This window comes from Myotis nattereri (assembly GCF_964212035.1).
Source record: "Myotis nattereri genome assembly, chromosome: 16".
Classification (NCBI taxonomy): Eukaryota; Metazoa; Chordata; class Mammalia; order Chiroptera; family Vespertilionidae; genus Myotis; species Myotis nattereri.
In genome coordinates, this window is record NC_138091.1 from 19,001,154 (window position 1) to 19,012,565 (window position 11,412).

General features: G+C 50.4%; 1 pseudogene across 1 annotated transcript; it reads right to left on the reverse strand.

The window, feature by feature from the left end:
- Window positions 1-10,287: 10,287 nt before the first annotated feature.
- On the reverse strand, window positions 10,288-10,777 carry LOC308532065 (modulator of smoothened protein-like; annotated as a pseudogene). The gene has a single exon. The product of its transcript is annotated as a modulator of smoothened protein-like (transcript).
- Between the last annotated feature and the right edge of the window lie 635 nt (window positions 10,778-11,412).

Consider the following 11,412-nt stretch of genomic DNA (forward strand, 5'->3'; position numbering starts at 1 on the left):
ATGGGCTGGGTTGCTGCAGGGGGAGAGCTGCGGTCAGCGGGTGGACAGCCCAGGAGACCCTGAGCTCCCTCCAATCACAACCTGCCGCAAGGGATGAAGGGGACCTGCCCCCGGGAGAGAGGCTGGGAGGGTCTGGGAATCACTGAGGGCCCGGCTCTCCTAACCTCTGTGGTGAGCTCCTAAGCAAGCCCACCCAGCCCAGGTGCAGACAAGCTCTTCATCTGGGCCGGCCCGGGGTAGCTCCAGGAAGGGAAGGGTGGCGCCTGCCAGATTTTTTCCTGGAAAGTGGGAGCAGGATGTGGAGGCTGCTTACAGACCTCCCCCCATTCACCCGCTCAATCCTCCACTCTGGTGTGTACCCCCCCACCCCCCCGCCGGGGTCCTCGAAGCTCTCCCAGACCCCAGACACAGCTGTGCTAACAGAGGATTCCAAACCACGTGTTGTGTGAAGGTACACGCAGGCCGACAGAATGCTGGTGACGTCTGCACATGTGACAGGAGTAGCGTTTCTGAGGAAGATAATGGGATTAAGGGAAAGGCCTGGCCGTACAGCCTCCTATCAGACTCTAAAATTCATTCGGGCGCTGAGTGAAAGGCAGTGTGCAGTAATAATAATGACACTTTCTATGTCCCAGGCATTGCACTAAGCATTTTACAGGCATCATCTGTTTCAATCTGCCCAACAGCCCTGGTGTAAGAAATATTAGTGCCTTTCGCTGCTCTGGAAAAGAAGGCACAGAGAGGTTAATATAATACTTTGCTCAAGGCCACACAGTGAATGTCAGAGCTGGGATTTGCACCAGGGTGTCCTGACGCAGGGGTCTATGTACGTCAGCAAGACACCACCCACTGTATTTGACAGCCGGTGGAGAGATGGGGGACAACTGGGTTAGCATCCTGACTCCCTGCCTCATCACTGGGACACATTCCTTAACCCCTTGACCTTTACTTCCCACTCCTGCCGACCTCCAGGCGGTCTTGTGAATATCAGCAATAATGAAAAACACGGAGCTTTCCCACACGCTGTTTCCGGCTGAGATTCCCCCAGAAGGGAGGGGGTGGGTTGAGAAGTAAAGAGGGGTGCCAAGGTGAGACATCCTGGAGGACAGGAATCGGTGACAGGGGCTGTAGGTGTGGACTTGGAAATGACCATGAGTTTTTTCCTCTACATCTTCACTTTCTTTCAAGATGTTTCCTCTTTGCAGACTGCCCTACCCGGCACCACCCTTCCTTACATAAATTTCACGGGGTTCTTCAGGGTCAACTCCAATGTTATATCAGTGACGTAGGACCTACCTCCTCTGTCTCTGATTATGGTTAGTTGCTTCTCTGTCTGTCGCCCCAACTCACTCCCAGCCAACCACGGGTGCAGGCGATTTGGGAGTCGTCACCGTCAGCCACAGGGTCGTGCATGCTGCGTGCCCAGCAGGCAGGGAGGCGCTGCGCTGTGCTGTGCTGTGCTGTGCAGAGTGGCCATCACACACTGGCCGGCCTGAATGGAGGTGAAGGATGCGCATCTGGGATAATTGGATAATTAGAGCCGACGTCAGCATCTCCCCCACGCAACCCCACGCCAGCGCCCAAGGGTGCTCAGAGCAGAAACCAGGGCCCTTTTCTTTTGAGTTTTAAAGAGAACATAATTTTATAATGAGTGCGTGCATATGCTTTCTTTAAAAAGATTAGAATATCACAGAAAATGTAAAATTTCTGAGCCATCGCTATTTTTAGCTGGAGTGGGTAACCAGGCACATTCCGGTTGTACAAAAGCCGGCCCCCGTTCCCACCACCATCTGAATCAGTGGCTCTGGGCTTGTATGAAGGCATCATTCTGCTACCCGTTTCTGGCTGGTCGCCAACCCCTCCCCAACCCCAATCCCATAAGAAACTAGATGAAAAATGCTCTGTTGTGAGCTCAGAATTCCTCCGCAGGCCACTGTGGCTACCGCTTGGCAGCTGTCCGGAGCTTCCGGCAGTCTCTTTGTGTCAGGCCTGTGGGTCAGGGGAGGGTGGGAGGGGCAGGGGGACCAATCTCTCAGACTGATTAAACAGGGCTGCCCAGTGCTACCTTCCACTGGGAGGAGGGAGAGGGAAAGCAGAAACTCTGGGCTGGACCAGGAAGAAGGGGTGATAATACACACCTCAGTGCGTTGGATAACATGAGAAATTGTGTGCAAGGTGGGAGAGAATATTAAAGGAAGGTTATTTCAATAGTTGAGTTTGAATGTGATCTTAGTTAGGCTTTTATCTTTTGAAGGGACTGCTGTGCTGAGGAAAATGATGTAATGACAGAGGTATTTCACCTCCCAGACAAAAATTACATGGGGGGATTGTGCCCACTTCTGTCGGTCGGCCGTGCCTTTGGAAGGAGCCTGTGGTCAGAGTGGGCCTGAGCCCTGGGAGGTGTGATCATAGAGACTGCAGTCTCCCCCAGGACAGCATGCTCGGGTGGGAGTTTGTTTTTCAGACCACATGCAATTGCATCAAATGACTAGTCTCTGGATGGGATTCAAGCCTGGGGATGTTCTGTGATTGTGTTTGGGGCAGACTCCAGGCCGGCTGGGTGGCAGAGCCAGGGGATGCCCTGCTGGCTCCTGCTTAGTTGGCATGCAAAGGGGAGGAACCTTGTCATTAAACTCTTAGGCAAGAAGCAGCAGCTCCTTGGCCTTCTGTCTGCGTTTGTGGTCCCAAGCACTTCCCCTTTCGGACCTTCGGCCAGAGGTCCGTTTCCACACATTCTCAGTTCTTTTTCCTGGTTAAAGCCCAGCTTCCCCGCTCCCCCAACCCGTCCCATCCAATCAGCAATCACAGCTCCCCTCTCTGTCCCCAAAGGGACATTTCAGGGACAGTGTTCAGGGGCCTTCTCTCTCTCTCTCTGGTGATTTATTATTATTTCTATTTTTTAATGTATTTTTTAAAATCCTCACCAGAGGATATTTTTCCATTGATTTTTAGAGAGAGTGGAAGAGAGAGGGAAACACAGAGAGATTTAAATATCGATGTGAGAGAAACACATCAATTGGTTGCTTCCTATATGAACCCCAACCAGGGCCCAACCAGGCCTGCAACTGAGTTATATACCCTTGACTGGAATCGAACCTGGGACACTTTGGTCCACAGGCCTACGCTCTATCCACTGAGCCAAACCAGCTAGGGCTTAGGTGATTTTTTAGATCTCAATCATGGTACAGCTTCCTTAGTGGCTGCCAGATCTCATGGGACACAAGGCAAATGACCATGCCCATCAAATCTTTTGTTGTCACCTTTTTGGGGGTGAAAGAGGAAAGAATCCAGACCATGAGCATATTTTTATCAGAAACGGAGGTGAACTTACCATGCATGAGTGAGTCACTCAGACTGCATTTTAGAGAATAATTAGTGTCTTTCAATTTTTAAATATGGAAACTTAGATTCATGTCTTGAATGAAGGCGTCCTTTTTGAGTCTGTGTTTCTTTCCTCCTTGCTCTTGACATCGCGTGGCCTTTCTCACAGTGCTGTGCTCGAGCTCCTTTAACCGGCTTGCACTGGCTCTGAGATATTATTGTGCTCATCTCTTCCAAATTTTCTATTCATGAGGTCACGTGGGTAACTCGAAATGGCGATGATGGGAGTATTTACACCACAGAAATTGGCAAACACTACAAATCAGAGCATTCCTCCCCAAACTCCATAGAGCTGATTGTTAAACCTTCAGCTGTTCATCACTGCTTTTCTATCGCATTCATGTGACATGTGCTCCATTCAGAAGGCCAGGGGTATATCAAGGTCGATAATTGAACAGAAAAAGACAAAGCTAAATAAAAGTTTATTACTCCTTAACATACATCATGAAAACATAAAAATTCATTCAGAGGAGAGGCATAGTCATCAGCTTTTTTAAATTGGCAGGTTAACTTATTTCTTCCAAAAAATGAATCAGAGAAGGGATCCTATATAATAAAAGCCTAGCCGAAACGGGTTTGGCTCAGTGGATAGAGCATCGGCTTGCGGACTGAAAGGTCCCGGGTTCGATTCCGGTCAAGGGCATGTACCTGGGTTGTGGGCACTTCCCCAGTGGGGGATGTGCAGGAGGCAGCTGATCGATGTTTCTCTCCCATCGATGTTTCTAACTCTCAATCTTCCTCTCTGTAAAAAATCAATAAAATATATTTTTTATAAAAAATAAAAAATAAAAAAAATAAAAGCCTAATATGCAAATTGTCTCCTCGACTGGGAGTTCGACCAGGGGTTGGGGCTGGCAGTGGCATCGGCGGCAGGCAGCTGGGGGAAGGTAGGCACCCCGGCCTGCAGCTGTTAGGGACCCTACCTGTGCATGAATTTGGGGCACTGGGCCCCTAGTATCTACTTATACAAAAACCCCAAGATGTAGCTGGCTTCCATCTTTCTGGGGGACCTGTCACCACCTCTGAGAGGGGCAGGCTGCAAAGGGACCAGGAGGACAGCTCTTGTCCCCGCTCAGCCTTGAGCTGGCCCCTTGCTTGGTTCTGAGGTCCACTTGCTTCGTCCCAGGGTCATCTAAATGGGGGTCAGATCCCAGCTTGGGAGGTGAAAAACGACCTTCCAGAGCCTGCATCTCCTGCTGCTGACCTTGGGCTGCCTCCGATCACTCCCGTCACTTGGAAGGGACAACCCAGCCCAGGGACAGAGCGTCTGGTCCCGGGAAGCTTCCTGCTGCTGGAGTGCGAGGGGGACTCAGAGCTCCTGGAACCACCAGGAGGATAATGCCAACACCCAAGGATGAGGAATTTGAACCGATAACTTCTGGATGACATCCCCCATGGTACACCACTGGCCAACCAGCTCCCCTCCTTACCTTGCTCCATTGAACTGGAGTAAATACTCCCATCATCGCCATTTCGAGTTACCCACGTGACCTCATGAATAGAAAATTTGGAAGAGATGAGCACAATAATATCTCAGAGCCAGTGCAAGCCGGTTAAAGGAGCTCGAGCACAGCATTGTGAGAAAGACCACGCGATGTCAAGAGCAAGGAGGAAAGAAACACAGTTCAGAGCCCTTTCCCAGCTCTCTAGAGCACCTCCTTCAACTCCTAGGTCCCTTTGTTGTCTGGGCCAACATTCACTGGGATCTGGCTGGGGCCTTCTGGCACCCCCTGTTCTCCCAGGCAGGTCAGCTTGGCTCTTCTGGGAGTTGGTCTTCCTGCCCCCCCACACAGCTGGGATCACACTCCAGGGATGGGCACGATGGCTTCTTTGGAACACAGTCGGGTGTCTAGGTCCTCCCTCACCTGAAGGCCCAGAGTGGATATAACTGTGAATTGCCCAGAGCAGCGTCCCTTCGGAGCTTGTCCTTCTAGAGCAGTGGTTCTCAACCTGTGGGTCGCGATCCCTTTGGGGGTCGAACGGCCCTTTCACAGGGGTCACCTAAGACCATCGGAAAACACATATAAAATTACATATTGTTTACAGTAGCAAAATTACAGTTATGAAGTAGCAACGAAAATAATTTTATGGTTGGGGGTCACCACAACATGAGAAACTGTATTAAAGGGTCGCGGCATTAGGAAAGTTGAGAACCACTGTTCTAGAGTTTGAGCTCCCTAGGGAAGGCCTTCCCTTTGCTAACTGGCCTTCACAGCCATGCCTGGTGGGGACGGGGCATCGCTGAGAATGAGCAGTGCTTAGTGGTCCCTGAGCAGACAGTCCCTGCCCATGAGTGAACCTGCATGAAATTGCTGGAGCAAAGACCCCAGAATGACGGTGGGAAACCTCAGAACCCCTGTGAGAGAGACGTGAGAGACACCACCCCCTTGCCCAACAGCCCCGTTTTCTGTCCTTGTGCTGCTTGGAAGAAAGGCCAAAGCAGATAAGCGAGGCCCACTTACGGCGTTTTTCAGGGCAGGAGAAAGTACGGGAACCCAAGGAAACCCCCTCAAGGGCCGAGCATGTGCCTGGTTCCTTGGTGGGTGGATTCTTGGCCACCACATCTGCCTCCCACAAAAAGGTGCACGGTGCTGCCTGTCTGGCATTCGAGGATGGGGAGGGGCAGGTGGATGAATGAACACTGACTCACCGCCCACCTCCTGTGTCAGCCTCCCTGGTGCAGCCGCCACTTATCTCATTTGATCTCACCCACTATTTATCTCATCAGCCTTCTGAGACAGGCAGGTGTTAGTATCCTTGTTTGTCTTTCAAGAGCCCTGAGGCTCTGAGAAACCAGCAAGTCATGTGTCCTGTCACACATCTAGTTAGTTAGTAGCACTTAGGTCTTCAGCCTCCGTGACCACTGCTCCTTCCCCAAGTCATTAAGGGCCTTGGCCTTAGAAGGCCTGGGCAGAAAAGTGAGTGGCCAAGAGCAAGTCCACCCAAGGCCCTGCCTATTCAGGGAAGATCATCCAACGAGAGCCCCTTTCTGCCGCCTCCTCAGAGAAGGGCTCAGGACACTGTTGGAGCAGAAAGGGCTGATCTTTGCCCGAAAAAGCAAAGCATTTGATCCATCCTGTCATTTCTGCTCTCTACACGGCTGCTGCGGACGTGTCTGCCACACCAGTCTGAGGGCTCCTGAGGACTTACCCTGCCTGCTGGTCCAGTGCCAGCTCTGTGACTAACTCAGAACAGGCCATCATAAGTGTGGTTAGTAAATAAACAAGTGATCGGGCCCAGCCAGCACAGCTCAGTGGTTGAGCATCTACCTATGAACCAGGAGGTCATGGTTCAATTCCCGGTCAGGGCACATGCCTGGGTTGAAGGCTCGATCCCCTGTAGGCGCATGCAGGATGCAGCCAATCTCTCCCTATCTCTAAAAAATAAAAAATATATTAAAACACACACACATACACAAAACAAATGATCACCGTGGCCAATTAGATGCACATCTGGCCAATTAGATGCACATCTTGGGGTAGTGGGCAAGGTCAGTGAAGGTCATCCAAGGTACACGTTGAAAGACCAATAGGACTGGCCAGGCTGCTGAGGGCATGTGGTGCGGTGGGTGGAGGGCTCTGCTGGACTCCATGTGCTCCAGCGATGACAAGCAAGCTGTGTGGGGGCTTCAGGAGAGCAGATCCCACGGCTGGGGAGGTTGACAAAAGGCTGCTTCCATACAACCTCTCTTGAAGTTGGTTGGAGTCACACTAACAGTTATGGCCAGTGCTAATCAGGATTGCTTTTGGCTACAAGTAAGAGAGAAACCCAGCTAATGGCAGCTTAAACCATAAAGGCTTTTAATGTCTACTTAACAAGAAGCCTGGAGGCAGACAGCTGCTGATATTGGTCCGGCTGCGCACTCAGGCCACCAAGGGCTTGGGCTTTGCCGTCCACTCTGCCATTCTAAGGGTGTTTTGCCTTTCTTTACTCTCATGCTTGACCCTCATGCTACATACACATCTGTATTGAAGGCAGGAAGAAAGAGGTGTGGGGTAAGGGCATGACAGTGTCTGCTTCATCTTTCCCTTTTATTAGAAAAGCAAAAACTTTCTCAGAAGCCCCTACAGACTTCCCTTCACGTCCTATTGGCCAGAAGCCAATCACGGACAAAGGGTAATTGGAATGCTATTGGAATACCATGAGGCTAATTAGGACTCATCTCTTGGGTTATGGAACTGGCCTATGTTTCCTGAAATGAAGAGATTTCCACCTACTACAAAACCTCGGTTCTTCTAGAAAAAAGAGGGGGAGCTCTTGGGTAGGTGATGTCCACAGTCGGGTGCTAGGACCCTTTCAGAGGAGCCCTTACTCCAGGCTGCCTGAGTGGCTCCTTTTCCATGGGACTCAGAGAAACATGTGCCTAGGAGGGAGGAGACTACATGGTTGCCTGGTCAAGGGCTTCGCTTCAGCTCTGCTTCCAGTTCCCAAAGGCCAGGACTCCCCAGGAGACCCACTGGATTGGGAGGCTAGAGCCCGAGTCATGAACTGAGCTTGGTCCTGACACCTGACACCAGTCAGTCCACGCTCTGGGCCTCAGGTTCTACCAGGAAGGGGCTGGACCAGAGGATGTATAAGTCCTGTCCCCCTTACCCCATCTGCTCCTCCATCTGCTTGGGCCGGATGCAGCCCCCATGCTGTCTCATGGGGATTCTGTTGCACAGCCCGCCCTGTGCCCATCCGGGTCTTAGCCATTTGCTGAAAACCCTTTCAGACCTTTTCCTAAGGACCTGTCTTGCCTCTTACACTTTGTAAAGAGGTTCAACCCAAGGCCCTTCAGTTCCCTCTAAGGCAAGCGTGTCAAACTCAAAGGCTAACATGGGCCAAAATAAATGGGGCATGTGGCCTGGGGTCCGCGCGTTTGACATGCTTGCTCTAAGGCATGAACATAGGATCCTAACAGGACTGATCTCAACTGTGTTGCCAGGAGCCCACACGGATCCTATGCCATCCAAAGATCAGGACCCGGGGTTCCTTCCCCTCTGATCCCCAACTGGGATCCTTCCCTGACCCTCTGACCTGAGAACTTCCTTAGGGAAAGGCCTGGGCCTCCTCCTGCGGGAGAACCAGGGAGCAGGGCACCTCCTGGGACACATGAAGTTCTCTCTCCTCCCTCTCATCTCACACATCAACAAAAATAATGGATAGCGAGGTGTTTGCTCTGGACTCCAAGCAGGGAATGGTGTCAGCAGTGCACTCCAGTTCTCAAAATCAATACGGACATTCCTGGGTAAGGCCCTTAATGGCACATTCCTATTTGCAGAAATAAAGACCAAATGCTGATCAATTAAAAACCAGACCTTGCATCCTAATCTTACCTAAGAACCCTCTCCCCTAGTCCCACAGGGTCTTATAAGCTTTGTCCCCCAACCCACCTGGGAAGTGTCTTTTCATATTAAAAAGAAATTCCGCCAAAACCGGTTTGGCTCAGTGGCTAGAGCGTTGGCCTGCGGACTGAAAGGTCCCAGGTTCGATTCTGGTCAAGGGCATGTACCTGGGTTGCGGGCACATCCCCAGTGGGGGATGTGCAGGAGGCGGCTCATCGATGTTTCTGACTCTCTATCTCTCTCCCTTCCTCTCTGTAAAAAATCAATAATATATATATATAAAATTCCATCTGGATGAATCTCCCTCACCATGGGAGGGGTTTTCACATTCCTTCACAGAAAGCCTGTCATTTTAGGCTGAAATCCTTGCAATCAGATCTTCAGTTTCTTTCCCCTGGTGTCATGATTCAGGGCTCTCGTTCTCACTTCCCAGCCCAAGGAATGTTCTCCTGGATCTGCTTGTCCAAACACCCCCTCCACCCTCAGAGACACAGGCCACGACCCCTGGCAGTTCCAGAGCAGCATGTAGTCCCTGCTTCCAGCTCCGGAGGGGAGGGGAATACTCGAATTCAATCTCGGAGCATCCAGTTAGCCTATCCAGAAACTTAAACTATTTTTTTAAAAATATGTTTTGTGTTTTTGTTTTTTTTTTTTGAGAGAGAGAGAGGAATGGAGAGGGATAGGGGGATAGAAACATCCATGAGAGAGAAACATCATTGATAGGCTGCCTCCTACACACCCGCTACTGGGGATCAAGTCTGAATACTGGACATGTGCCCTGATGGGGAATCAAACAGGTGACCTCTTGGTTCCTGGGTCGATACTCAACCACTGAGCCACACCAGCCAGTCTTAAACTAATTTTTATTCAGCAAAACATATAGATTATATATATTTATATAAATATTATGAACATTTCCACCACCCACCCGCAGTAACATGTTTCTTAGTGTTTGATTTTTTTTTTTTTTTTGTACACAGAGAATAGGGAAATTTAGAAAATTTACATACATTTTAGCCAACAAGTTTTGATCTATTGGCTTCATGGTGTAGTAACACATGGCAATCCCCTCTGGTGCCACAGGCTCATGTGACTACAAGGAAGCTGTGAGCACTCATTTCTTGGAGGTGAGGCCAGCCCCACAGGAACTTCTCTTGCATCCCTCTGGTCCACCATGTTTCATAAATACTTAGAATTTTTTTTCCTCAAATGAACCATTAGACGTTACATATGGAACAACAGAATCACAAAGGGCCCCATGCTTTTCAGCAGAAAGCATTCTCCCTCCCTAGGTGACTACCACAGTGCAGACCTGATGGCCTGAAATATGCCCCAGAGTTTAGTCAATATTGTCTGTATTTGATTATGGAAAAGGCTCTCTTAAAAAAAAAAAATCCAAACTGCATAGTGAGAACAAATCAAAGCTTTTTTTCTTTTTCTTTTCAGCATCAGTTTCATCTAAGCATCTTTCTAAGCGAGGACTGCTCAGGTGGCTTGCCTTTGTTTCCCCCACCATCCAAAAATAAAAAGTTTAAATAAAATAAAGAATAATAAAACTGTCAAGCAATGGAGACATTCATCAGCCTGATAAACAAACTTCGCCACCAAACAGAAGTCCTATCAATTTAAAGAAAATGGATAAGACAGAAAGTACATACGATGACCCAACTACTGTGTTGTTGGGCAATTTAGAAGGTTGACCTCCGACTTCATGGATGTAAAATCCCATTGGAAATATTAGGGCAGCCACACAGAAAAGGACCATTCCAGCGAATGCTATCCATCGTGCATATTGTAGCTCCTCTCCTCCAGTCGGAAGCCACCAGCAAACCCCCTGCGACAGCCAATGAAATGACTCCCGTGATGATGAAAAACAGCGTGGTGACCCACTCCGGGGAAGCCAGGTGGGACGCACGTTAGGTCCCCTTGGTGGATTGTTTGACGCTGTCGCACAGGCCCACAGTGAAGGCTCCCGCCTTAATCCAGTCGGGTTGGCGCTGCTGGCGATGGCGAAGATATCAGCGGCCATCGAGAAAGAGACAACCTGAGATGATGGTCAGTTTCTCCATCTCCCCGCCCCGCTCCCCCCACCCCCGGAGCCCCAGGCAGGCCGCCCCGTGGGAGTCCCCTCGCCCCGTGCGCCCTTCCTGCGCCTGGGACCAGCAGCCGTGGCACGGCCCCACACAGCCGGATCCACACCCCCTCCCCACCGCCCCACCCCGCTCCCCTAATTTTTATATTAAAAAAATATGAACAGGGTCAAAGAAATGCTAACAGTACAAAAGTACTGAGACATGGCCCTCCCACTTCAGGCCTGAGGCCTCCATCCCCCAGAGAGACAGGCACCGTCAGCAGTGCCTTCCGCGTCCTCCCGGAGATGCTACCGTCTGCGAGCTTCTGGAATAGGCGCACATCCTCTGTCACAGACGGAGCACCATGCACATTTCCCGCCCTTGCTTCCACCGCCCACCCCAGGCCCACACCCCAACTCTGCTGCATTTATTCGGGGATCGTTCCATTTCAGGACATGTGAAGTTTGACTAGGGTGTGTTTTGTTTTAATTCAATACATTTTGTTGTTAAACGGAGGCAGAATTAAATGCAGTTCCTGTGTACGATTCAGTGATGTAGACAACTGTGTCCATTGTGTCAGCAACACCCCATTTCCACCTCCTCCCCCCGCCAACCCCTGAAAGTTCTGCTGC